At 52.2% G+C, this 27816-nt stretch overlaps 1 long non-coding RNA gene across 1 annotated transcript; it reads left to right on the forward strand.

Moving 5' to 3' along the window:
• Positions 1-14712: 14712 nt before the first annotated feature.
• On the forward strand, positions 14713-25978 carry LOC141916893 (uncharacterized). The gene is made up of 4 exons (XR_012621222.1): positions 14713-14761; positions 20160-20282; positions 23363-23515; positions 25440-25978. It is a non-coding gene; the product is annotated as an uncharacterized LOC141916893 (long non-coding RNA).
• Positions 25979-27816: the final 1838 nt, after the last annotated feature.

The following is a 27816-nucleotide window of genomic DNA, read 5'->3' on the forward strand; positions in this document are numbered from 1 at the left end:
GTGGTCTTCTTGCTGAAGTCTGATGGCTGGTCATCTGTGAGAGCCAACAGAAGGTTGTCCTGCAAATGACTACCAGCAAAGGACAGGCAGTGAGCTTAAAGGCAATTTATTATTGTTTGTAGGGAATCCGCACAAGAGGGGTACAACCTGTATTCCATACAATATATATGGAAGTGTTAAGAAAGTGGAAGTCTGAATTGAGACAGTTCTCGTACTTTCAGCTTTTCTAATTTTTTCAGTATTGAAAAGCTCGGGACCGATTAAGAACAGTGTTTTGATAAAGCTGCTTAAAAAAGCAGCCTCTCAAACTTCTGCAAGTAGTCGATTTTTTTTAACCTTTTAAACCTAATGATCTGCTTCTGGGACCAAGAGCAAAATAATAGTAACCGAGTTCAGTATCCCAGAGGAGGTGCAGTGACAGTGCCACAGAAGGAACAGGTGAGCCTGAGTTAGCTTTGTGGTATTTATAACCTAGGGGGATTGTCTTAAGGCAGGTGTTTTGATTTGTTGAGGTTTTTTTCTTTCATCTACTTTCAGGCTGCTCCTTCCATGTTCAGTCCTTCTGAATCGGGTTATTACTGGTCTAACAGAGTTTCGCTATTTATATTTATTTGTGCCCATGGCACATCAGGTGGTTCACAGAAGAGCCCGTCTCTGCTCTGGAGGGTGTACAGCCCCAGACGTCGGCCCACAGTAGACTTTTCAGTGGTTGCAGCCTTTGTGGAGCTCGTTCCATGGCCAGGGATCAGACAGCTGTTCAGCCAGACCTGGCTGCAGTCCTTCCACCGTAACACCACTGCTGGTTTTAAAATCCAAGCAATCCACGTTTCTCTGAGAAGACAGCACTCTGCCAAATTAAGTGGTCATCATTCTAATACAATTTAATGGAAAACTTTCAGGCTGAATTTTTGACTGTTGTGCTTTTTGATCTAAATCCAGCCTTGTCTTCTCTCTATAATTGCCTAATTCTACTGTTGTTTTTTTAAAAAAAATAATTTCCCAGAGCTGCAGATGTTACAGATTACAGCATGGTAGCATGAGTTACCAGTATGCCTTTTGCTGTACCCCGCCTTGTGATCCATGTGCTGAGGAGCAAAGAAGTCATATTTAAAAGTCATTAAGAGACACTAACTGGTGGGCAGATGCAATCCCAACAAAACGGATGGATGGAGGAAGCTCATATGAAGCCAGTTTTATCCCACTGCTGTGCTAGGAGCTGAGGTAGGAAACCATGCTCTCCAGGAACAGGGAAGAGCAGCCAGTCTTTAGTGGTGAGACTCTCAGAGGAGGGAGAGGGAGCTCCAGGTAAGAGCAAGGAAGCAGAGGGTCTGGCTTTTGTAGCCTGAAACGGGCTTTTGTAGGCTGGAACATCAGAGAATGTTCCTGACCGCAGGACCAGACGAGGTAAACTGGACAAAGAGGTGGCCTGAGTGGGTGGTTTCTTCTGGTTGTCTGGAGAAGTCGGAGAAGGAGGAGGACATCTGAGAAGCCGTGAGTCGATGCTGCAAAACCATTGCAGGCGGTGGGGCACATGCCATTGGCACAGAGTGCCCCGCGTGTTCAGATGTGCCCTATGTCCTCATACTCTTTGGAGGACCGAGGGCTGCTCAGCCTCCCCAGCCAGCGTAGGCACAGGTGCCAGGGACGAGCACAAGCATGGAAACATCCCCCAGAGGATGGGACGATAGCTCCCAGAGCACCCTCCCAGCTCCCAGAGCACCCTCCCAGCTCCCAGAGCCGAGGGAGGTCCCTGAGCCTGGGACAAATCTGCTCTGCCCGACCGCACCAAGCCCTGGTGCGCTGGCGTCCCTCCCTCTGAACGTGGCCATGTAACACCACGGAGTTTCCTCCCATGACTTTGTCGGTCCATTTTCTAAATTGTAGGCATTTTAGCATCCATCATCACCTATGGCTGGGAGTTCCAGAGCTCACTTTAGTTTCCAGTGAAGAAGTTACCGGTTTGTTGTGAACTTGCTAGCTCCATGTGATGCTTCTTGTATTAGAAGAGGCAACGAACAGTTGTTCTCGCCCACCTTTTCCATTACATACTTACCTCAGTTGTGCCTTTTTGACAAAACTGAGCTATACTTGGTTTGCCTTTTAGCCTGCTGACTTCTTTGGGAAGGCAGAACACTTACTCAGAAGCGAAATTTTTTTATCATGAGATCGTACAGCATCTGCAATCTGCTTTTTTTCCTCCTTCTCCACCTGGTTTGCAAATTCTGCTGGAAAAGTCAGGGTGAGATTCAGGTAGCTGAAGTGTTAACACCGGGGTGGCCAGTCTCCAGCCCCCACACCAGATGCATCTTCTGGCCCACTCGCTCTCGCCTCTTTCTCGGGGAGGTGATGCAGCGAGGTCCGTGTCCTGCCGTGTGGCACAGGGATGTGCCTGCCTGGGGGGTCACCTGAGGAACAGTTTTCTACGCAAGTGGATGGCACCGTGGCATGTGTGTGTGTCCCTAAGCATGGATGGAAGCACACAGTCACATAACAGCAAGTACACGACATGTGCCCCAGCTTCTCAGGGTGGAGAATTGGGACACCTGACTACGCGTTTGACTCAGCGGGGTCACAAACAAATGCTTTTTGAAAGACTTTGTACGAGATGGCTCCATCTGCCCAACCACACCAGTATCTTTGTGTACCAGCGTACGAACGCGTTGGTGTACCGCGATGAGATACAACCCTGTGGTTCATTGTGACCATGAGGTATAAATAAATCACCGACTCATTCACTGAGCCGGTTCTATTAACTGTTAGACTGCCATAACAAAAATTGGGACTAAAACCTTTGTAATCTGTGCGTTATCTGTTGGTTACAGTCATGCCTTACAGTCTTGTTCAGTGAACTGAAAGGTGTGAATTGAATAATCTTCCAAACCCTAATTAATTAATTCCTGACTGTCATCACAGGGCAATTTTAATTATTTGGAGCAGCTTGGTCAGCACATGAGGTTGCAAGAGCTCTGCCAGAGTTCTTATCCTCATCACTGTAGGTTTACATGGGCCTTCCTTTAAGTTTCTATAGCGACACCCCCCTTGCACCCAGGTACAATAGCCACCCTTGGCAAGAGCATCACTAAAAGCTCTTGAACGATGGGGTGGTTAGAACCTGCTGCAGTCCTCGCCAGCTGAGGCAGGAAGGATTGTAGCGGTTCCTCCGGAGCAGATCGGATCAGCGCGGCACCATCCTGACAGAGCCCTGCGTCCCCTTTCATAAACAGGGGGTTTTGTGCTTTTAGAAACACAGAGTGTCTCTTATGAAACACTTTCCCCTAAAATCTTTCGAAGACATTTTGACCAGAGGAACAATTGGGCATATCTCAGTGTAGGCAAGGCTTTTTGTCTTCAGCTGGAGGACCTGCAAGAGAAAAAAACAAAAGAAAAAAAAACAACTGGGTGGGAGTTTCCTTAGAAACTCTTCAGAAGAGAAGCCAGGACAAACCCCTTCTGTGCTGGCAGCAGCTTCAACCTTCCTCTGTGCTAGGAGGAGGAGGAGAGCCTGCCCATTAGCTACATGAATCCAGGGACACGGCTTTTATTTTCTGTCCATCTTTTTATTTATTGGCTTAGCCCTGAGCTTTTTTTTTCCTTTTTTTTTTTTTTTTTGTTTTGAGTGACTGAGTGGCAGTTGTAGTTCTTTCAGTCTGGATAGCATGTCCCAGGTTACCGTGATTTGACTGTTCAACATACCACCCTTCAAGGTAGTGAAAAAGAAGAGCAAGACTTTCTCATATTGTCAGCGTGGCACTAGGAAGTTTGAGAGGAGAATGAGAAGTGTGGATGAATTCGTAATATTAGTTTAAAAGATGGTATTTAGTAGGATGAACAACAAGGGCACAGTGGGTAAGACAGAAATGAAGTCATCCCTGTGACTGTCACTTCGAAGTGCCACCAGCAACCCTCGATTACCATCTCAGACCCTCGCTCGCACACTACTCCCGGGGTCTCCAGCAAAACGGATCCTGGCCAGCACGATTTGGTTTTGGGAGGACTAGCAATGAGTGTTGTTATTCTTTTTTTTTTTTTAATCCTCCAAGGATCCTCCCTTACTCGCAGCCAAGTCGTTGCTTCTCAGGGCTGCGGTGACCAGCTTTAACTCCCAGGCACCCACATTTCTGTGCACCCCGCTTCGTCGACGCCGCGCAGCCCGGCCACCTCTGCGAGCGCTGCTGCCAGCTCTGAGCAAATGGAGGAGACAGTGAAGGTTGAAGGAAGATGGGGCTCTGGAAAGAAACCAGGCAGTGGCAGCTGTCAGCCTCTAAGTGCTTCCCCTGTTCCTTACCGTCTCCTCCAGCCTCTTAGAGCTGCTGTGTGGGAGGAAAGAGCAGCACCAGCAGCTGGAAGAAGGTGGGAGGAGTGGGAGGAAGAAGAGGGAAGAGCACCTGGGGGCTGAGCGCCAGCCTCGCTGTCTGCTCCCTTTCGCAGCCCCCTCCAGCCGTGCTCTTGTCACCCACCTGGTAGCCAAAGGGGCTGAGGAGCTGGTAGTGGTGTGAGTAGCTGGTTGTGGGGTGATCCCCCACCTCCCTCACCGTGTTTCTGTCTTTCTCCATGCTGGGAACAGAGCCATTACTGATACTGAACCACTCCAGCACTGTCATTGCCTTATTCCCTGTGCCTCTAAGTTAATGAATGAGCAGCTGAAGCAAAGATGAGAGAAGTGGTCGAGGACAAAATTATTATTGCCTTCTTTCTGGACATATTTGGACTTGGATTGAGGGTCCGTCCTAGCAGAAGCAGGTAAGAATTGTCCCATCCCAGTACACCCATCCTATCCCACAGACTGTCCCAGTATCTTCCCTGGGGAAGGGAAGGGCCTCGCAGCTCTGTGTCGCTCTGCGAGCATCAGCTTTCCTGAGCTGCGGCCGCGCTCCCTGTCCCCCTCCTCTGCCACCACAGTCTTGGTTTCCACTGGCTTCTGTTTCCCAGGTCCCAGTTTTTGCCCGGCCTGGCTTTGCGTGCCGGCTTTGGCCCTCGCACTCCCCGGCTGTGCAGTTTTGTGCCCACACACCCGCAGCGCTGGAGCCTGGGGGTACCCACACACGCCTCCCCCTCCCCTCCCATCCAGGGGGTCCCCGCGTTGGGCCCCGCCCTGCTGACCCTTGGCCACGCTCTGTCTTTCTTGGCCGGGCTTGGCCACCGGGGCAACGCTGGCAACAGCCACGATGCCTCCCCAGTACCCCCAAATTCGGGATAAACTCACGCCGGGGCAGGAGCCTTTCATGATGGGGTTGGGGGGGGGGGGGGGTGTCGTATCACGGATGCCCCGGTTTGCCCCCAGCCCGCGGGGGGGCAGGACCCAGCCCCTCTCCCCGGCAGAGCTCGGCGGCCCCGGGCCCGGCGGGGGGAGCCCGGGGCAGGGTCGGGGCGGCGGGAGGCGCCTTCCCCCGCCGCGGCCTGCAGGTGGCAGCCGGAGCCCAGCTTGGCGGCGGCGGGGAGCGGGGCCGGGCGGGGCAGCGCCCGCAGCCGGGTCCGGTACGGCACCGCACGGGCTCCCCGTCGAGCCCCGCTGCCGGGCCCGGCCGCCATCCCCTCCCCACTTCCCCCCGGGGGTCCATCGCCTCGGGCCGGAGGAGGAGGAGAAGGTGGGGGGGGGGGCTGTGACTCCCGTCGGTGCCCCCCTCTGCCGTGCTCAGCGCCCCCATCCCGGGCCGGTGCTGCTCACCGGGGCGCCCCGCCGGCCGCCCCCTCGGCCCAGAAGGGGGCTGCCCCCCAGGGCCGCTCCCCGCCCGGGGGATGCCCCACCTCTGCCCACGGCGGGGTCGGGACGGGGCGGGGGGGGGGGGTCTGGTGCGTCGCCGGTTCTTTTAGCGACGGAACCCCCCCCCCGCCCCCCGTGGCACCGCTGTGGGAAAGCCGGGCTTTGGCGGGGTGTTTCTGAGCCCCACCCCGCAACACGAGCACCGGCTGCTCCGTCAGACGCGGGGTCCCCGTGGGGACCCTCTCGGGGTGCAAATCCCACACACACACACACACACACACACACACACACACACACACCCCGCTCCCCTCCGGCAGCGCAGCGGGGTCCCGGGCCGGAGCAGGAGCGCCTGGGGGGGGCGGGCGGTGCCCCGGTAGCCGGGCTGGAAACCCCCGGCTCCGGTGCCAGCTCCGGCTGCGGGGGAACCTCCCGCCGCCCCGCCCAGGCAGCGGCAGCGGGGGCGGCCGGGGGTCCCCCGCGGGCACCGCAGGGCCCCGGGGCGGGGGTGAGGGGGAACCTTCCCCCCACCACCACCAACACTGAAAACCGGGGCTCCTTCAGGCGGGGGATGCGGGAGCCGGGGTGCGGGGGGGAGCAGGGAGGGGGCGCGGTGTTAGCGGCGATCCGCTCCCGGGCAGGTGATGCTCAGCGGCGGGTTTCCGCGGGGTTTCACCCCTCCGGCTCCGGGCTGTGCAAGGGAAGGGGCTGCCCTCAGGAGAGGTCTCCTGCCCATCCCCGCAGCCCACCGAAACCTTCCTTCGTGCAGCCTCACGCCGATCCGCCCTCCGGGCTGCGTCGTGCAATTCCCTCGCCTTTCACTGTGGGTTGTTGTTTTGGCCCAAACCTTAGTCACGGCTTGGGCTGTATATATTTCACGATCTTTTCTTTGTAGTTGACCCTCCTCAGCTCCTTTCCCAGATCAGTCCCTCACCTCTGCGAGCCCTCCGGCTTCTCCCACCCGCCTGCCCCCCCCCCAGCTCCGGGGCCAGCCCGTCGGCGGGGAGCTCCCTGCCCGCCTCTCCTGCCTCTGGAGGAGGCAGAGGCATCGTCCAGCACCGCATCTGTCCTGAAACGTCTGTAATTCAGACCAGAAGCCACCTCAGGCTCTGGCAGCTTCAGACCTTTCGGGCTGGATTCGTCCTCGGAGAACAATGACGCCACTTTCTTCCGAAGTGATTCCAATTCAGTCAAAAAACCAAACAGAAAAGTCACGCTCAGGGCTGGGCTGGGCTCAGGACCTGGGAGTGAAACATGGGCTAGCTTCTCATCTGTTGGTCACCAGTCCCGCCGAGACAGGTAACAACCGCCTGTTTGGAGACCCAGAGGGGCAGAGCTGGAGAGGTGGTGGTTTGGGACAGATGGGATTCATTAATAAATCAACAAACATCCTCACCTCAAGTCCCACCACCATTTGTTAGTCCCTGCTCAGAGCCCTGGAAGGTGATGGGAGATGAACTGGGATTTTGCCCCTGCAGGGTGTAGCACAGGCACTAAAAGCTGAAGTAACACAAGCCATGGCCATGGTGGGGACTTGTCCTGCCCGTGTCTATGATGTTCTTTAATATCTTAGGATACGTAGGGGACCGCAGGCTACAGGGTTCTCAGTCTGCCCCCCATTTGCCAGCTTGAAATGCTCTTTAAAATGTATTTAAAAAAAAAAAAAATCCAAACACTATTAAATGCAAAGAAATCATGAAAAACAACAAGGAACAAAAGCTCTCAATCCTAGCTGAGCACTGCACAGACAGGAACCTGCTCTGACGTACATGAGCACCCCATAGGGATTAACTCTCTCCTGCCCAACAAAGCCAGCCTTCTAGTTTCTACTTTGCAGCACATTCCGTGTGCTATAAATGTATTTAATCTAGCCAGATAGGGAGATTAAAAGGTACAGGCTTAGTGCCTACCTGCAGTTGCCTCCACCCAAAATAAACCCCACAACCCTGGTCCAGGATTTTTCTGCCTCTATGACAGATCCAAAGAAATTTCCCTGGTGAAGCAGGCACAAGAAATAGGCAGCAGAAGTCTAAAGCAAAACGAAAAGGAGAAGCTCTTGGAGTCATTTTCCCCTTTGCTTTCCTGTAGTAAATAGGAAGAAAGGAGGCTATCGCATGTCTACTACCAACCAGTTAATATTTTGCTACCCTCACCCCTTAACTGAGGTTCCTAAAGCCCTTTGCAGCCACTGCTTCCCTCAGTCTCAGGTACCCCCTTCTAGGCAATAGCTGGTGTTGTTAACCCCCTTATTCCAAGAGGGGCAGTGAGCCACAGGGGGGACTTGTGTAAAGCCACGGTACAGGCAGTGCCTGGAGCACAAATTCGGAGGTGGGATTCTCAGTTTTGAGACCTTAACCTTCAATTTCCTCCTTTCCCCAAACCTGCAGTGCCAGACCACTGCAGTATCAAACGTGCAACAGCATCCTCCATCTTCTTGCCATCTTTGGTACCATGTCAGGGTGGAGGGATGTGGAGCCCGCAAGCCTCCAGACCCTCACCTGCCTGTCTAGGAGACTGCCGTTTAGAAACCTGGACTAGGAGATCCACGCTTTTGGCTATCTGCAGTATCTTTCATTTCTATAATGGAGCATCATCGCTGAGGAGGGAATTACACAGAAATTACTTGCTTCAGGTACTGTGTCACTGCATCTGTCCCATGTTTAAGCACAGTGAGAAGGTCTGATGTTTTTCCCAATGTGCCACATACTCCCATTCCATTTTTTTTCCCTGTATCTGGGGGCAATTTGAAGTCTCACTACAGGACCACCTGCACAGGGATACAACCCGTAGCAGGTCTCAGCTGTGACTGCAGCAAGAAAAATTGGGAACAGTGTAGAAAGAATTTTTCCATTGCCATGACAATTAAGGCACAGCATTGCCTAAATGAGCTTGTCCTCACCATAATCAGCAAATTTAGGGTTCTCTTTTTTTTTTTTTACTTTCACGTCTGACTGGACACGACTAGTGTCTTGGGGTGCCTGGCTGGTATCTGCACGGAGATGTGTACACATCGGCGCTCTCTTTCCCTGATAACCAGCTACCGTGGTACAGCCCAGGACCTGAGCAAAAGGCTCCCTGGCATCTGAGACAGCAGTGAAACTCCCATGACAGAGGGGAGACCCTTGGGGACAGGTAGGTCATAACAGGTCTGATGCTGTCCTTGAGAAAGCCAAGTGTGGAATAGTTACTACTTTTCACTCTACTGCACTTAAAGAAAATTACAAAAAATAAATTTCTTCCTCAAAAGAAAGGTGGAAAATGGCTTCTTGGGAAGAAGGGATTTATGGTCAGGAATTCCTCATGTCTGCGCATCTGTTTGGGAAATGCGAAATGTTCATGAGCTGTATCCAATCACTTAGTTGAAATCTTTTCCCAAAACACCACCTCTACTTTTCTTAATTCCGGGATGGAACCAATCTGAATCTATACTTTGAGTTCATGCTAAAATGAGATAACACTAGGTTAAAGATGCCTAGTTAGCTTTGCAGGAGTGAGGTACGAGACATTCAGGTGTTACATGGTATGAAATGTATGGTGGACCAATATTGAAGAGGGAATGGCTTTAAATTACAACGGGGAGGTTCAGACTGGACATGAGGAAAAAAATTTTCCCAGAAAGAGTGGTCAGAGAGTGGAATACTGCCCAGAGAGGGGGTGGAGTCACCATCCCTGGGTGTGTTTAAGGGTCGTTTGGATGAGCTGTTGGGGGATGTGGTGCAGGCGAGAACTTTGTAGAGTAGGGCTGATGGTTGGACTCGATGATCCCAAAGGTCTTTTCCAACCTGAATGATTCTGGGATTCTGTGAATCCAAAGGCACGCCAGCAAGTTTCCAGCTGACCTTGCTCATCAGTTTGCCTCGTGTTTAACAAGTTTGTGCTCCTCACACATCAGTGCAGTGTAGAAGTGTTGGGGGAAGTGCCGTAGGTGTCATCCTGGACTTTTCCAAGCCTCTTGTCTTCCTCTTGACTGTGCCTAAGGCCCTTGCCCTCCACGAGGATCTGTCTAGGAGCGAGTGCAAAGTTTGAGAGAGAAGTCTCTGAGGGTATTGTGGTATGAGATGGGGGAGAGAAGAGGGATAAAACAGCAAGTAACAATCAGAATGTGAAAAAAAACACTAATTTCAGGCTTGTGTTGCTCAAAAGCCACTGTTCAGCTAAGATCAAGCAGACATCAGTGTGGTTCAATGTTTCTTGAACACTGCACAAGTCTTAAAACCCCTTTAGTGCTCCTAATCACTTAACATTTATCTATAGAAAGTCCAGCAAAGACTGGTTTTCGTATTGGTTTAAGTGTCCTGAAACTTGGGCTTGAAACCTAAAACCTTCCCCATCCATGGCCCTCCTGTTAGTGATGGGACCACAGCATCACAGATCCTCTTAAGGATCTCAAGTTAAAACCCCTTTCTTCCAGTGCTGCTCTTCTTGTCTCCATTTGCTAATTGTGAACATGGGAGCCTGATAGCTGGAGACCTCGTGCTAGAGCCTTACAGATCTCCAGATTACACAGCCGTAATTAAATTGAGGAGAGAAGAGGGAAATTAATTAATATCGAAAAGAAAAAGAAGGAAGGAAGGAAGGAAGGAAGGAAGGAAGGAAGGAAGGAAGGAAGGAAGGAAGGAAGGAAGGAAGGAAGGAAGGAAGGAAGGAAGGAAGGAAGGAAGGAAGGAAGGAAGGAAGGAAGGAGGGAAGGAAGGAAGGAGGGAAGGAAGGAAGGAAGGAAGGAGGGAAGGAAGGAGGGAAGGAAGGAAGGAAGGAAGGAAGGAAGGAAGGAAGGAAGGAAGGAAGGAAGGAAGGAAGGAAGGAAGGAAGGAAGGAAGGAAGGAAGGAAGGAAGGAAGGAAGGAAGGAGGGAAGGAAGGAGGGAAGGAAGGAAGGAGGGAAGGAAGGAGGGAAGGAAGGAGGGAAGGAAGGAAGGAAGGAAGGAAGGAAGGAAGGAAGGAAGGAAGGAAGGAAGGAAGGAAGGAAGGAAGGAAGGAAGGAGGGAAGGAAGGAAGGAAGGAAGGAAGGAAGGAAGGAAGGAAGGAAGGAAGGAAGGAGGGAAGGAAGGAAGACAGGCAACCTAACACCCACCATGACAATGAGTTTAAATGTATGGTGTGTGGCCAGTGACATATGAGTCACTTGAGCCTATCTTTATAAGAGGAGCAGAGTATGAATAAAACACCCAGCTGGCATGGCACCACCGTCCCTGTAGATACATCAGAGCACAGGAGCAGCCTGCGTTGTCAGCTAGAGGCTTATTGTCACCAAGGCCAGTAGAAATCTTAGTCCTGGTGCTCTGGTAAGAGTCATCTTACGCCTCAGCCTCCTATTGCAAGTCTTCCTGGGAGATGTCTTCCATAGCTGCATTTCTCTTCATTGCCTTTACACCCCCATTTGATTTTCACGATCCCAAGAGTTTTCAAAAGCAGTAATAGTAGGTACCTGGGTTTCTTCCTCTTGTAGTTATATTGCCCACAACTCTAACAGCTCTGCAGTGCAGGTTCAACCTACGCTTGCCTTAACGTTTCTGGGCTAACAGGGAAGGTGGTTGCCACCTGCCGGGATTAACATGGCATGAAGTTCCCTTTGTGTGGTGTGACCACAGACCTTGGCCAGGCCCATACAGCTTCTTCATTTGGGGCCATGAGTACGGCCAGTGCTGAACCATTGCACTTGCTCTCTGCAGGGTGGAGAGGTCCTCTGTAAAACAGAGACTGCGGTGCAACGGATATTGGCAAAACCTTTAGAAAGGTTGAACTGACATCTGTCAGGAATGACATTGGTTACGGTTGACTCTGCTCCAGCTAGGGGGGGTAGATTAGATAAGCAATACAGGTGGCCTCCAACTCTGCTGCTCTGTGACAGCCCCCTTAGAAGCATTTTCCACCACCATGAGCCATCACAACCAAAACATAAAGAGGAGGCAAGAGCTTTTTTCAGTTTGGGAAGAGAGCTTGTAGTAAATTAGTGTGCTTCCAAACCTCTGATTGTGTAGATACAGACATATCACAAATGCAAAGGCTGGTACCCTGCCATAATTGAGACCAGGGTCCATCTCATCCCACCCTCTGTAGCCAAGGAGCTGACTAGAGGGAGGTTGCGAGGGCAAGATTAGTTTTCCAGAAGTAGGTGGTCTTCTACTCTACGCCGTTCTTTACCAGTGCGCTGACATCACAGCCGTGTTGTGCTCAAATTTGTGGTCAAACCCACTGAGTTCCCGTGTTGTGGCTGACACGGCACTCATGCTAACACACCCCCACCTCCAGCCCCAGGTGAAGAAGCCGTTTCCCTTGGAGGAAAGCCTGGAAGAGGGAAGAGTTTGCTCAAGGTGCCAGATGGCAAGCCCGATTACATCGCCCGGGACGCACTCCTCAGCCCCTAATCCCCGAAAGATGGGGTCTCTTCTTAGTGGCTCTAAATGGGAGTAATGCATGAATTCCCAAACGAGTGAGGGAATTATGCAACCATGAGGCGACTGATCTCATGTTCGTAGTGCTGGGAAGGAGAGGAGCCCTCCCCCGCGTCTTACCCGAGCAGACAGTGAGTGGGGTTTCCTTAATGGGAATCCCTCCGCTGCTTCTCCCCCAAATCCCTAGCTCGTGCGTGTGGGGTGTGCCGCCTGTGCATCAGACGGGCGGAATGAGGCTGTCAACTTATTTTTCATTCAAAGGTTTAGCTGAAGATAGATTTGAACTCCACACGTATATTTAAAGGGAAGATTTTTCGGCAAGTGTAGTAGGCTTAGCCTGAAATGCCCACCTCTATCCACCCCTCTCCCTCCGGGGAAAGGAGGCAGCTTGGTTCTGTTGCCTCTCACTGTATCTGTTTGTAAGAAAGTTGTGAGGGAAAAGCTCAAATATGTGGGCTGAGCACTCCAAGATAAAAAATAACAAAACCAAAAAACCACCGAGATCCTCACAAGTGAGCTGACAGCCTGAGGTTCACCCCAATGTTGGTGAAGACCAGTTGAGGAAGGGGAAGGTCTTTGTCCTTTCCTGGAGGCCTGGTGTGTGTGTGTGTGTGCAGGGCAGGCTAAGAAAGCCTCTAGTTGGGAGCTCCCCCACGTTCGCAAACTTTTCAGCATCTTCTGTCACCTAAATTTCATTTACTGAGAGTTCAGAAGCATTTACAAGTCACTGATTTATCTCATCCCGTGACTTCCCCAGCTACTCCTGCTCTGTCCTGCTGGGTAAGGTAGCACAACTTACCCAGGTCAGACCATGGCAGAAGCAAGAGAAAGCCTGAGGAGCATCTGCTCCCGGCGCTTTCCATACCTGTTAGGCCACGTCTGCTCTCTCTGCACGTGAGTGAGGGGAAAACTTGGTGCCTGAATGGGTTTTGCCAGGAGGTAGGGGTGTATTTGCACATGCAGATCTGATAATTAATAACTGCCATAGCTGGTGAAGGCTAGCTCCTTCCTCAGCCACCATCCCCCAGGGGTGAGAGACCTTTAGACCAGTGTGACTCTGCTGCCCGGAGCCCTGGGTGGAGGCACGTGGCCAGACTGAGCACAGCGGGGACCGTGACTTGGAGAGGCCTTGAAGGCTGCTTGGGTGTCTCCCCCAACCATGCTGGGCCTTGGCTGGGGAGGGTGGCTCTGACCGGTACGTGTCCCTCCACCAGAGAGTAATAGGAAAATTACTGGGATTTCTGCTTCTGTAAACCAGCCTGCCTGTGAAATAGCTAAGCAGAAACGTCTAGGAGAAAAAAAAAAAAATTGAAGCGTCTTCTTGATCACATGAAGGGTGTTGTGCTAAGAAGGAAAAGCTGGCTTTGCATCCCAGCAATGCCACAGACTCCCTCTATAGCCTTGGGTGGGTCACCCAACTTTCATCTACCCAGCTATAAAGTAAGTGTAAAGGGTTTTTTCCTTTTGCCTTTATTATTGTCTTTTTCTTCTCTTTCTCTTCGTTTCACGTATTAAGCTTCTTGGGCAGTCTCTTAATACCGAGCATGTATAGCTCCTAGCATGTTACGGTGCAGATCTTATTTGGTTGTTTACCTCCTCCCATAACGTAAATGAAAATTCACTATTAAAATCCCTGTAGGAATACTGAGATTGGGAGAGGTTATTTTGGGAAGGACAGGATGGAGGGGGGAAAAAAAAAGGATTTTGTTAAAATGCAGACACTGCCCTTCCTAAGCCAGGCTGAGTTAGCAGCCGAGAATTGGGTAATGCTACTTTTTTGTGTGTCCATCCCTGCTTTCAGCCATTCTGAGATGAAGCTTTCTGCTGCAGTGTATGTTCTGTCCTTAATTAAAAAAAAAAAAAAAGGAAAAAACACAAAATAAAATAAACCCCTGATAATATAATTCTTCTCCCACTGCCTGTGTCTCCGCACCAGGGAACTGTGAATAATCTCCCAGTGCAAACAGCCCCCCGTGTAAAAATAGCAACACAACAGCAAACTTCAGGGTAATCACTGCTTGATTTCAAAATATTTGTTCTGCTCCTGCCCTGTCCTTTATCTCTCAGGCCTCTATATGTCACTAAAGCAACATTCGACAGCTCCTCGCCAGGTCTGCCTCCTCCAATGTGCTCCACCATTATTAATGGAAACAATCTCCATCTCGGAGTATTTAAAAATATACCGTTTTCTATATATAGGCAATCTGCGTGTGCTTAACTACTACAGGGCAGAATGAGAGGGACCAAAATATTGACACGCACTGGGTGTGTATAATTTGTTTTGATTCCTGCTCTCTCTCTTTCTCTCTCTGCCAGCACCCCCCCCCCATGCCAAACTGTATATTACCCACACACCTTGGTGGAAAATCTGTTATTATTTAGCACGAGGAATGTGGCTGCCACTTGGAGCCCGGCTCAAACGGAGTTTCCTTTGTTTATTTTTCCATCCTCTGTCCAAACGGTGTCAATGAGAGCGGAGCTCACGGAGCTATTTATAGCCTCTCGCCACACTAGGCTGCACCTTGCCAGCAGCAGCAGCAGCAGCAGCAGCCCCCGGGGGGGTCGGGACGGGGCAGGCCATGGGGCAAGGCAGGGCACAGGCCCTCCAGTCAATGAGAGGAGGGCAGGGGAAAGCCTGGAAGGCAAGGAAGGGCAGGGAGCGAAGCAGAGGAGGTATGTGAAGGGCATGGTGGGCAAGGGGGAGAGGAGCAGAGGGCACGAGGACAAGGGGAGCCATCCCAGAGGCTTGGCAAGGGACGGAAGCTGGAAGCATCAAAAATTGTTCTGGGAGACATTTGAGGAGGGAGATGGGAGGCAGCTATTCCCTGGTTAGGATGGGGGCTTTGAGTGAAACCATCTTGGGGCAACCCTCGCCCTGGGATGTGGGAGCACTTGGGAGCTGGTCAGAGCGAGACCTGCCGCTTGGGAAGTGGATGTGGGAGGTGCAGAAACATCCCATCTCACCCAGTACAGAGGGAGAGTTTACCAAAGAGCAGTACTGGAGTTTGTCCCATGGGGAGGGGGCGACTGGTCCAGTGAGAGTCATTACTGGGACTGGGGGGCTCTGGGCTTGTGTGGCCTGTTGCGGTAGGGGACTGGGTGCAGGCTGTGCTCCGCACCCCTTCCCTGGCATCACCCCTGTTTTGGGGTGCTGGGCTGTGACCTTGGCTGGAGCAGAGGGGCAGAGCCGTGCCACATGCATGGCAACCCCCCCCAAGAGGGTCTCAGCGATTCCTTCCCAGCCCCCTAAGCTCTCGCTGAGCTGAGCCTTCGCTCCCCGCCGCCATGCCTGGCCCCCCTTCCCGGGGGGGTCCTGCCTGCCTCCCGAGCCCCACTGGGGACATTTCCCCTCCCAGCCCGTGGGTGGGTTTGATTCATGCCTGGCTCTCTGTGCAGACACGTGCTGGTGGCAGTTCCCTAAAAGGGGGTGAGGGCAACCCACCCACTAGCAGCAGCAGGCGCTGGGGCTCAGCGGGCGCCTGTGTTTTGTTGTTGTTGGCGTTAATAAGCTTGCCCTTGGTGCAGTCTGCAGGGCTTGAGGTGCTGACTAAGGAGCAAAAATCCAGGGACGGGGGGAGCGGGAAGGGGAGTCCACGTTTGGGAATGTGTGTGCGTGCTCTCCCCTGAGCAGGTGTCCGGAGTCTAGGGCCACCCTATTTTCCTAACGAGGTGCAGGGAAAAAGCTGCAGTTTCTGCTTGAGGTATTGCTGGAGCTGGCAGGGAGAGCTGGGCTGGCCAGATGGAGGGATGAGAGGGAGGCAGGGAGAGGGAGGCAGGCAGGGATGGGAGGGGGGGAGAAGGGAGCTAGACACCTACGCAAACACAGAGTGAGAGGAGATCCTTGGATGCAAACACAGACACAGGCGTCCTCCTCCTCCTCACATGCCCCTGATTCATTTCCACATGCCATACACGTGACATGCTAATTCAGGGCTACTACAGAACTCCAGGGCGAGAGAGGAACAGGAGAGAGAAATAAAACCCAGTAAGACACCAAACTGCAGATTTTTAAAGGGGATTCGGCGCAGCTTGGCCGTACCCCCGCCCGCGCTCCCTCCGGGCAGCCGGAGGCCGAGGGGAGGCCTCGCCAGCAGCCCCCCCGCCTCCCGGCGCCCCCGCACACCCCCGCACCACCACCTCGCGCCAGCGGCTCCACGTGAGCCCTGCGCACAGAACCGGTGCCAGCGCACAGCCCACCCTTCCCTGGGACACGGGGTGACAGCGGCGGCACGCTCCCCGCCATGTCCCCCCGCTACGTCCCCCCGCCACGTCCCCGCAGCACCCCACGGGCTCGCTCTGCCCTCCTCCCCGAAAACCCGGGGACTTCGGCGAGCTTGAGTCTATATTTAAACACAAGCACGTAAGCCCTACGTGCTGGGGGGCGAATAAGCTCCAAAGAAGCCCGTTACACACCCCACAGATCCCCAAGGTAAATGTAGTCACCCGGCAGTGGGGTAGGAAATGCTGCTCGCCGCAGCCCCGCCTTGCTGCACCCCACTTCCCCACCGCTGGCCCTGCTGCTTGGTGCCCCCGCTGCCTTCGTTCCCAAGGCACGAGAGGCCACTGCCCTGCCTGGCTCCAGCCGTCACATCCCCACTGTGGCAAGGGGCTGAAAAGGAGGGCAAGAAAAATCCAAAATACAGCTCCAGCTGTCGGTGGGCTGGTGTAGCCGTGGCAATATGACCGCTCCAAACCCACGGGGCGTTACACCCAGGTAAGGGAGAGCACAGTTTATCCTCCGCGCTTGTACCTTTGCCCAGTTTATACGGCGCTTTCTCACCATCCGCTCTTCTAACGCTGCGTCCAGAATGAATCAATCACCTGGATTCAACGTTTCTCTCGTGCAGAAATAATGTCACTACAAAGAGCTCTGCAGCCCATCGCCAGCCAGCTTCCTCCCACCCCCAGTTTAAGGCTGCATCCATGCAGAGACCGGGAGAGCTTCACCCCCTCAGATGCTACCAGGTGTGCGGGGGACATGGGCGGGGGAGAGCAAATTTCCTCTTCAGAGTGACTTTCCCCCAGTATGGGTGGGCAGGGACTCTCGTCTCGGCCATCCCAGGTGAACCAGGTCCCTGGTCCGCACCAGAGCAAACGTGGTGAGCAAGAACGAGCTTGGGAGTGGCGGTGGCCAGCAGCAGCAGGGCCAGACCTCTCCCCAGCAACCAAGCAGCACTGATGGGCGCTTCCAGCACCCTTCGGGGTTAGTCTTGACCCCCCCAGCTCCTGTTGCAGCAGGTCAGTCTGGTGGGGGCTCAGGCCTGAACAGTAGGAAATGCAGGTGAAAAGATGCTCTTTCCTTCAAAGGGGCGGGTTGTTGCGCTCTGGGCAGCAGAGGGGAAAATCCCTAGACCTCTCTCCTACACCCCTATTTTCGCTGGCAAACAAGGCAAGGAGAGGTACCAGCAACATCAGGGAAGAATTGTATCTCAGCAGAGGCATCCTTGTATTCATTTACTCATTAATTTAGTGGGCATGAGACAAGGGACTTAGCAGAGTTGATCTCTCTCTGTAGCACGGAGCACCAAAGACATTTTGGGCTGTATCGGATCCTTAGCATGCTTTTGCTAACCGGAGTAACCCTCCCGACGTCTCCAACAGGAGCTCCAAATCCAGCAGGGCAAAAGCATCTTTGCCTTCTCCTGGAGAGCATCTCGTGTGTTGTACCTTTGAAAAGCACAGAGGAGAAATTTGAGTTGCAGTCCTGGTGATTTTCTCCTCTGAACAGGTGGCGGTTACAATTTTTTCTCCAAATGCTGACTCTTCTTCTGTTTTTGGGAGCCAGGGGAGCTGGCCCCTGGCCCCAGGAAAGACATCTTAGCAAGCTGCTTTCTTCTTCTGCGTTCCTGAGGAGGAAAGAGAGATGATCTAGTTTACTGGCTGCTCTAGATCTCCCCGTGTGTGTAGGGGCTTTCTCTGCAAGACTGAATATTTTGAACCGAGACCTGTGAAGGAGAATACACAGATTTAGCTGCCATAGTTTATATTAGAGACTCTCTGCTCGCTCAGGAAAAGAAACCTGTGTCGGTTCGTGCAAAGAGCGAGAGGAGAAGGTGGAAAGCATTCAAGTTAAATATTCCACCCGAGTATTTTAAACTGACAGCCACATGAAGTAAAAAATCCCACAAGCTGTATAAGACTGTGTTAGGCTTACTGAAAAACAAGGCTTTCTGTCTAAGGCAGAAGAAACAAAGGTCATTCATAACACCCACTACCGTATGTATTTTTAAACTTATTATGTCCATTCTCAGAGGCCCTGATCATGATCGAGGTCCTTGTGTGTACAGACATAAAGGTAAGGTGCCGATCCCAAAATGCTTTTAATGATGTAGACAGGCAGGAAGGGGTCGCAAACATACACATGTACAAGTGTGTGTGTGTGTGTGTATTTTATGTCTGGCGTCCTGTCTCCTCACAGGATTGCCCGTGGGCCCCACACTGCTAGGGACTCCCCCAAAAGTGACCTGGAAATCCCTGATCAAAGAACGTGCAACGGCAAGTAAAGACCAAACCGATCCCAGCGTTTAGTCCAAGCCAAACAAGCTGCCACGCACCCCCCAACGTGGCAGCTCGGGAGTCCTGCCTCTCCCTGTCTCCGGTAACCATGAGACTGCACTCCTTTCCACATTTGCAGGAACAAAGATTTTTATTTTTCGTAATTATATTAATACCTGTTCTTCCCTCATGCTAGCAATTTGGTTGATTTCTTGTTTATTGCTTTTCACCTTCTACCATCAATAATTCAGCCACATAGCCCCCAGGAGGTGGAGAACTAACTACTCCTTTTACAGAGACTTGCCTAGGAGAGATGTGAGAGCGGGGATGGGAGCCCCGGCATTCCCAGTTCCTAACCCCAGCCACAGTCCCAGACAGCAATCCCACAACCTGTGACGCCGGGGCTGTCGCTGGCTTTGGGAGGTTGGTTCTGGCTTCTGTCTCCTTGGGTTTTGCTGCGAATAACAACTGCAGGATGTGACCCTCATTGTAAATGAGGTCCATGGGCAGGTTCAGCACTGTCAGCCTTGCCTCTGCTCTGGTGGGTGCACTTTTGTCTTGTATTTCCCAAATCAAAGTGTTGTACCCAGGTCCTCTCCGGATTCCCTCTGTGGGTTAGGTCATGGGCTTCATTTCGGTTCTCAGTAAAAATGGTGCTTGCTACCGTAGCCGACCCCAGAAAATCCAGTGTTAGGGGCTGGAAGGGGTGAGGGGAGAAAAGGCTGTGAACAATCAGCTCCACTCGTGCTCTCTAGCTGGTGTCTGAGCCATATAGGTCAGGCAGAAGCCATTTGCTGTGCGGTACCTGCTCCACGGATGAACAGGGGACTGCGTTCTGCGTATGTCTCGGCTGCCTTGCTTTTCAGTTCGATTCAATTAGCTAAACCCTTCTTAAAACCCTGTAGAAATAAATATCCCTTCACTCCTCAAGCAACTGCTTTTTTTTTTTTTTCCCCCCCTTTTTTTTTTTTACTTGCACGCTGTCCTTTCAGCTCATCATTCAAATACTCCGGCCACCTCTTCGGGGGTGCCGTGGGCTATTTTTAACCCATGTGCAGGTTTCAGCAGAAGCCTCTCCTTGCCGGGGTGCCCCCACCGGGGTGCAGGGCGGGGGGCTGGCGGCGTGGAGCAGGGAGCGAAGGGAAGCCACAAGGGGGCATGTGCTCTTCTAATTCATAAAATGTGCCTTCATTGACAAAAATGCTGAACAATTGGTGAATGGTGTGTGCATAAGTTAATGCTGCTGGAGAATACCCGGGTAGTGACGGGGGAGCTCGGCGGTGGGGCTGGTCCCCAGGGAAACGGGGAGATGTGAAGGAGCGGTGGGGGCCTAAAATGCCCCTGTGGCCTCTTTGCGGCTCTCTCCTGCTAAAGCTGGGGAGGGGGGGGCAGTCAGAGAGCCTAATTCTGCTCCCAAACTCCATGGAAAGTAACGCCAGTGGCAACGCCAAAGCCAGGAGGATGTAGTGATAGCCAGGCTCGAGCCTTAGCTGCCTCTGGGGGTGCTTTGTTGGGTTTTTTTAAGGTTTTGTAGCAAATGCGCTCAGCTGCCAAACGTTTTTAATTCTTCCGCTAGGCAAGACGGGAGAGGAGACTAATGGCTAAGAAGAATATTTACACACAGAATATTTATTTCTAAGCAAACTCAACGTCCACCTCCACCTCCCAGCCCGGTGTGACTGAACCCAGCCGCACGGCGGTAAGTTCCCCAGCTTCTGCTGTTCTTCCTGCCCTCCAGCACTGTGCCGGGGTTTGGGGGGTTGCGCCAAAGGGCAACCAGAGCAGAGGGAAGAGAGTGGGGCTGAGCACTGGGCAGGGAACCTGGACCCCTGGGGATGGCTTAGCCCAGCTCTGCTATGGTGTCATCAGGTGCCTGCGAGTGCTCTGCTCAATTAAAGGGCTAGGAACTGCTAACGACCACTGCAAAGTCTTGCTTTCAAACAGATTTCCCAATGTGTTGCATAAAGGAAAATATGAGATGAGTAGAAGATTCTCCAGCTGGGCATCTCACAGTAAATAGTTGTTTTATTGGCTTTTTTAAAGTCCTATCTTCTCGACCCAAAATGCAGCCAGATGTGCTGGGAGTCAGCTTATAACTTCCCAGGATAGGAATCAAAATGTGCAGCTCACCGCCTGTAATTCCAGCGACGGCAGTGGAGCTCAGCCAAGGCCCGATTTGGCAAAGAGGGGAGGCCAGGGTGGTCCTAAGTGCTATCAGCTATGAGTGAGCACCCTGCAAGTTCGTGCCCATCTGCCACAACTCGTCCCCTCCAACTGTCAGGGCAACGCAGTCGGACCTTCACCCACCACGGGCTGGCACCAGCCGGCGTTCGCCCTCGAGGGCTCTGCCACCAGCCGTTACAGACAGGGTTGTGGAGGGCGAGTCTGACCCCGCTCCCTGCATTATATCCTGCCTCCCTTTCCTCTCTTCGATGGCGAGGGCAAGGGAAAAAGCCAGGCAGAAAGAAAAAGTACCAGCGCTGTCCCCACAGCACACGCCAGGGAGATGCTGGATTGCTCCATAGTGGCGAGCTGGTTTGTCACAGGGAGCACCTCCTCCCGTAACCAACGCAGGGGAGGACGGGGCCTACAGCCACCGTTATACAGTGATTCAGCCTTCGAGCCCCTTCATCTCCCTTGTAAAAGGCAGAAAGCCCCTGTCATGCGGGTCAGAAGGTAACCTGGCCCTCTCTCCCTCTCTCCCCCCGCACAGGTACGAGCAGGACGTAGGTGCTGCAAGGTTTTATACAAAAGGGAAGAGGGGAAGCAGGCTGGATCTACCTGTGGTGTGAAAGAGATTTATCTCTTGAATGAGTTTGCCCAAAATGGCTTCTCTGAGACTTCGAGCTACAACGCAGTGAAGGTAGAAATAAACCTGCAAAGGGCTTTCTATCCCAAACAACGCTCTGACGCAACAGTGATGTGCACGTATGATAAAATTGTTGGGAAGATCAGCAGAAACAAACCCAGCCTGAAGTATGCTAAAGCCTGGAACATCCTATCCAAGGCTTCTGCATAGGGGTCTCCTGTGTGACTCTTTCATGATGCTGACAGCAACACCACACCATCCAACATTTTACGTGTGGCACAGGCAAAGCTTTGGGAAGTCCAGTTCACCCCTGGGACACGTTTGGTTAGGCAGGATGCAGGATGGATGCCTTTCACTGTGCTATCAGGGCTTTGGTAGTGCCTGAGCTGATCGTGATTCTGGTTTTGTTAAATTCCAGATAAATCCCCCACCCCTTGGACTCCTTGCACTCTGTGCAAGGACTAGAAATTTCCCTTAGGACTTCAAGTTGTGAGGGTAGCCCTCCCTCGCATGGGAAAAAAGACATCTTCCTTTGACCTGGGGCTAGCCACTTGCTCCTGTGCTCTGATGCCTGTGTAGCCTATGGCCTCTAATACCCCTAAACCCATGTGCCACGCAGCCTATCCAGACTGAAAATCTCCTGCTTCTTCCAGGACTGAACCTTCTGCAGTAAGTACTAGTAGTCTTTACACACAAGATGCCAATTTGATTAAAAAGCAAGATGTGTTTGACCCACATACAGTTAAATTTGGTAACTGCCTTGTCCATCCTCCCTCGCTGTTTCTAATTGTTCTTCTTTGTATGGTTCCTCATTTAGACTGCAATCTCCTCGTGTACAGGATGCTCTCCTATACTTGACCATGAAGCACTGTGTGCACTGAACTGCTTTTTTTCACCATTATTTAGTGCTCGGAACATTTGTTGCTGCACAGGTAGGGTGGGGTCTCCCTGCTCTTCTAGAAAACTCCGATATTCACAGGACTGCAACGTCTGAGAAGTCAGCAACAAAATGCTAAAAGAAATATCCCTCCCCAGCACAATCTTAACTGTGCCCTGCTGGCATTAGCTCCTGGGAATGGCACGACAAAAAGCGAGGAGCCTAATAAATAGACCTTGAGCCACTCTCTTTGGGTGTGCTATTATTAGAATCACAGACAACAAATTGGAAATCCAGCATTTATCTGCATCTATTCTGAGTGTATTAACTGTGTTGACTGTAGCTGTATTGATTATCCGTTGGAGCGGCTTGGAAAAGCTGATATCATGATACAGTGCAAGGTCTATGTTGAGAGCTGGAGTTCAGGTTATTTGGTTTGCCGGCAGAGGTTTGGCCGTAGTAATCTCTTGCTGCAGGAATCGTCCACAGCCTGGTGGTGTACATCGGTGTGATCTCCTGGTCGTTAGGAGAGGTGAGCAAGGCCATCTCGCAGAGTGAATCTGTATAGAAAGGGAAAAGCCAAGATGACTTTTAGTCTGACATGTGTAGGCTCAGCACTTGAATGTAGGCCAAGCCTAGCTCGCGCCTGTTTGCTGTGCGTGACCTTCCCCTGCATTTTGCCGCAGCAAGGGAGACGTTAGACTTTGTCCAGGAGTCCTCCATGCTCGCTTCCAGTGCGCCTGCAGTGGTGGGTGAGGGAGGGTGCCAGGGGCGGGTGAGGGCCCTGTTGTGGCCCAGAGCCCAGAGGGCACCGCTGAAGTCGCATTGCGAACAGCACGTGTGCGACACAATTCTACATCTCCGGGGTTTCCATGCTTGCTTTCAGCCACTCTCTGCTCCTCTACTTCCTGAAAGGAAATTAAGGAAATTTAATTCCCTCTAAGCAAAGTTTTGGAACATCCAATCTTCTTCACTTCACACCCTCCCCCCCATAAAAGGACCTTTTCCCTGCCCAGAGCCCAGCTGCCCACACTGCGTTTGGTTCACTGCGTTGCGCGCTGCTTCCCTCTCCTTTATCCTCCTGTGTTTGCAGGTACCAGCTTGGAGTGCCAGAGAGGAGCTGGGCAAGGACTGGGAAGTAGCCTGGAGCCACTGAGCACCCTCTGAAAGGTGGAGAGGACAAATGTGAAGGGAGCACGTACAATGAGCACGAGACCTGAAACCAAGCACTTCCAAGCCCCATGAGGTATGCGTGTTGGTTGTGAAGTTTGTGAAACCAAACTGCTCAGCTTCTCCCACTCCTCTTCACTGCTTTCATCCACCATATTCCTTCTGGCTCTTTTTACTCCCCTACAGTGTCCCAGTTCCTCTGAAATCCCCTCCATTACGCCCAGACTTGGTATCTCCATGTCTTCTGACGTGCTCCTCTTCCTCTCCATGCGTGCACTGTTTGCAGCTCTCCTCCCACCATCCATCTCCACAGCTTTACCCTTCTCCTTCCCACCCCACTCTCAGAGGTAATTTGAGAGACCAAGTAGGAGCGTGGCAGCGCTGTGAGCGTGATTGTACCAGGCGCAGGGTGGTAGGACAGGGAATGAGAGCCAAGGTCCAGCCCCAGGCTGCTCCTGGTGCGTTGGGAAGGGGGTTGGCAAATTCAGAGCTTCATTCTTGGTTGAACGAAAATGTCACATGAAGGAAAACACTGTCTGCACAGCTCCGAGTGGCTCCGGCTTAGAGCCGGGCTCGATGCCCAGCAGAAGGGCAGTGAGATGGACACAGATTCCCCCCTGACTAACATATTCTGCTTACACAGCAGGAAGGGAGTTTCTAACTCGCTCTCTTCACTGCCTACCTGTTCTTCACGCTCCACCAAGGCTCCCAACACATTTCTGGGGCAGGGCCCCCGCTCTACTCCCTTGCCTTTGTTTCTTGCCACCTTTTAACCCCCTCACTCTAATCCCTTTCACCTCTCTGGAGCCCTGACCTCTCCCCCAGACCCTTCTCCTCTCTGCACCCACCCAGCCCCTGTTCAGTCAGTGCACATGCTCCAGAGCCTTCTCTCTGTTCACCACCACCCCCACCCCCAAGATGTAAAAAACTTAGTCCAGAACAGTTTGGGCTAAAGGGATTTTGTAGCAGTGACTTATTGGGGCAGATGACCAAGTTGCTGGTTTTTTAGCTGTTTTCTACCTTCCCTCAGTTAGTCATTACTGATTTTTCCTGACTACTTATGTTTCTAGAACAAGATTGAACTGTTTATTTTTAGAGAACTCAGAAATGTTGTATTTAAATGAGAGAGGGTGGGGTTTGGACAAAAGGCGCCCTTGTAAAATGCGAGAAGAGTGCACATCACTCCGCTCCCAAAAGCTGTCAAGAGAAGGGTTGTTTAGTCTGAAGAAGAGGAGGCTGAGGGGAGACCTCATCGCCCTCTACAACTACCTGAAAAGAGGGTGCAGAGAGGAGGGATGAGTCTCTTGAACCAATTAACAAGCAGTAGGACAAGAGGGAATGGCCTCAAGCTGCACCAGGTAAGGTTTAGACTGGCTCTTAGGAAGGATTTCTTTCCAGAAGGGGCTGTTGGGCGTTGGAATGGGCTGCCCAGGGAGGTGGTGGAGTCCCCGTCCCTGGAGGGGTTGAAGAGTCGGGTCAACATAGTGCTGAGGGATCTGGTAAAGTTGGGAACTGTTACTGTTGGGTTGATGGTTGGACTGGATGATCTTCAAGGTCTTTTCCAACCTAGACGATTCTGTGATTCTGTGAAGTCACCCATGCGGTGCATGGGTGTAGCTCAGGTTCAGCCAACACCCCCTGTCACCTGGTGTCACCCAGTTATTTTACCAGCAAGCTGTCTGGAAACCTTCTTGCCTCAGCGCGTGTCTTAGTGCCCATGTGCACTTCGCTTCCTTTGACTCAATAGTTTGCTGCAAGCTGATGTGGGGGCTCAAGCTCAAAGGTCAGTCGGTTTTGCAATAGGGTGTCATCACTGGGTGCTGAGCACCAGCAGAAACGAAAACCAAAGAATGGACCGGTCTGAACAGGACCAAACCATCTTTTGCAAAATAATAATAATAATATCATCAGTAACACAAAGATGAATGAAAGCATGAATGAATGATTCTTATAATAGCCGTGCTTTCATTCTTCCCTCTGATTTTCCCCTCGGACCTAAGGGTGGAGCCTCTGCGCACGCCGATGCTGAACTTGGAGTAATCAGCAGTCCGCAGATACAGTTGCAGCCATAGTACGTGTGTAGCCATGACATGGAAAGAAGTGACACGTGAGGTGCCCATCTGAGGCAGGCTGCGCATCCACAACTTCGTGCTCAAATGACTCCGAATTTGCCCCCAGTGGTGTCAGCCAGGGCCTCTGCGAGGCTCATCAGCATGGCAAAACTCAGATCGAGCCTAGAGATAGCGAGGGGCGTCGCACACTTCCTCGTTAAGCAGAATATGATGCTCATTCTTACCACAGCCGAGCAACGCACCCTCTCCAGGACGGATCTGAACGTATACGGTGCTGAAGTGTTGTAAGTGGTGTACCCAACAGTGCCTAGCTGCAGTGGTGATTAATCATTTAGGCCCCGATCCTGCAAACATGCATGAGTTTAATGTTACTACTATGAGTAATCCCCTTGATTTCAAATTAGATTAGTCACAGTCTTAACACTTGGCACGTGAATAAATGTTTGCAGGGCGAGAGCCCTATTTATGGCCTGATCTTGCAAATTATTACTGTCTAGCACAGTGCCTCTGTTCCTGAATAGTTTCACCGATGCAAAAAAAAAAAAAGCCTCCAACACTCCCTTGAATTGTGATCGTTGCAGGGTTAGATGTGCCGTGTGGTACGTATGCACAGCTCTGCATAGCGCAGGTCACGGGTAGATAGAGCTGTATCTTGCCATGGGTGTGTGCCTGCTGGAGGCTCTGATGCAAAGCACTCGGAAGCCGATCGCCGTCGATGTTTTTTACTGTCCTTTACCACTGGTTCTAAGATTTAGGTCTTCCATCTACAGTGTAAATGGAATTTTTCTCCTATTTCTTTTTAAAGAAAGCAAGCGAGATTAAATCAGTTTTGCTAAGTTAGGGTGAAGACAATAAGGAACCCAATAAGCAGCTTGCAAATTTAAATCACCAGCCTAATCAAATTCCTCTGGGCTGCGGTGTCCTTTCTGTGAAATCAACCTGCATTAAAGGGACTGGGCTGCTGTTTGTGAATGTACCATCTCTGCAAATTACCGCTGCTCCGTTGCATTGTGTTTGTATGAATGGGGGTGACATGTGCTTGCCCACAGGTCCACGTGAGAGAGGTGGGGTGAGGAAGGAAGGATATTTTTAAAATGAATCTAGAGGGAGAAAGTGGAAGCTGCGGCTTCATAGAATGTGAATGGTATCCTAAAATAACCCCTGTCATCTGCCCACCCACCCACCCTCTGCCAAAATCAAGGTGCAACTCTTTCATTTAAAATTAATTCTTGGCCCCGAAGGGTATCGATAGATCAATATCTTGTGCTTCTGATCTCTTGCGGGCCACCCTTCAATGGCTCATGCAAAGGCTAAAAACAGAAAGATGCAACACAAAAGATACCGCAGTCAGCTCAAGCAAGGGGGATATTTTTAGATCAGAAAAGGGAAAGGAGGGGAGAGAGAGGGAGAAAGGAAAGAGAGGGAGAGAGGCTGGTCTAGGGTTTGCAATCTAATTTGGTCTCTCTCTTCCCCCCCCCCCCCTTTCTTTTTCTCTTTTTTTATTCCATCGGTGGTATTTTCCATACAATCTGATTTCTGCCCGCTTGGCTTGGGGGGGGGGGGGGGGGGGGGGGGCCGGCGCAGCAAAGCCGGGCTGAAGATTCTGGAGTTTTATGGCTCATTCCAGCTAGTGGCTTCTCTCTGCCAGTTGAATTAATTTGATACTATTTTTGAAAGTCAGTGTTTCTAAGGGAGACCTAATGACGCAATGACGTCAATGCAGGTCAATAGCACACACTGGAGGAACTGACTGTGCTACCGGGAGCCAAGGGCTGGGAGCCCGCTCCAACACCCCGGCTCCAGCACACGCACCCCCCCGCCGCCTCCCCACGCACCCCGTGGGCTGTTTCCAAGCACACACACCACCCCCCCCCCCCACTAAAAAAAAAAAAAAAAAAGTGATGAGACGCAGTGCAGCGGGGAAAAAAAAAAAAAAAAAAAAAAAACCAAACCAGAAGCCCCTCGGTGCCTGGCAGCGTTGCCGTGGCGGAGCGGGCACACGGAGGCAGGCAGGGACACGCGTGTGCCCGCCCGGCCCGCGGCCGCTGCGCTATAAATAGCGGCGGGGGCGCGGGGCGGCGGGGGCCGAGCGGGGCCGCCCCACGCAGCCGCTCCGGAGGGGCCGGGCGGGGGCGGCGGGGGCGGCCGGGGGGAGGCGGAGGAGAGAGGGGGGAGGAGGAGGAGGAGGAGGAGGAGGAGAAGAAGAGGGGGGAGGAGGAGGGGGGGAGACAGAGGGAGGGGGGGGAGGCTGCTTCTCCCTGTCTCCAAGTCAGGCTCTGAACACGAACTGGCTTTTTTTTTTTTT

Source organism: Strix aluco, chromosome 31 (genome assembly GCF_031877795.1).
Source record: "Strix aluco isolate bStrAlu1 chromosome 31, bStrAlu1.hap1, whole genome shotgun sequence".
Classification (NCBI taxonomy): domain Eukaryota; kingdom Metazoa; phylum Chordata; class Aves; order Strigiformes; family Strigidae; genus Strix; species Strix aluco.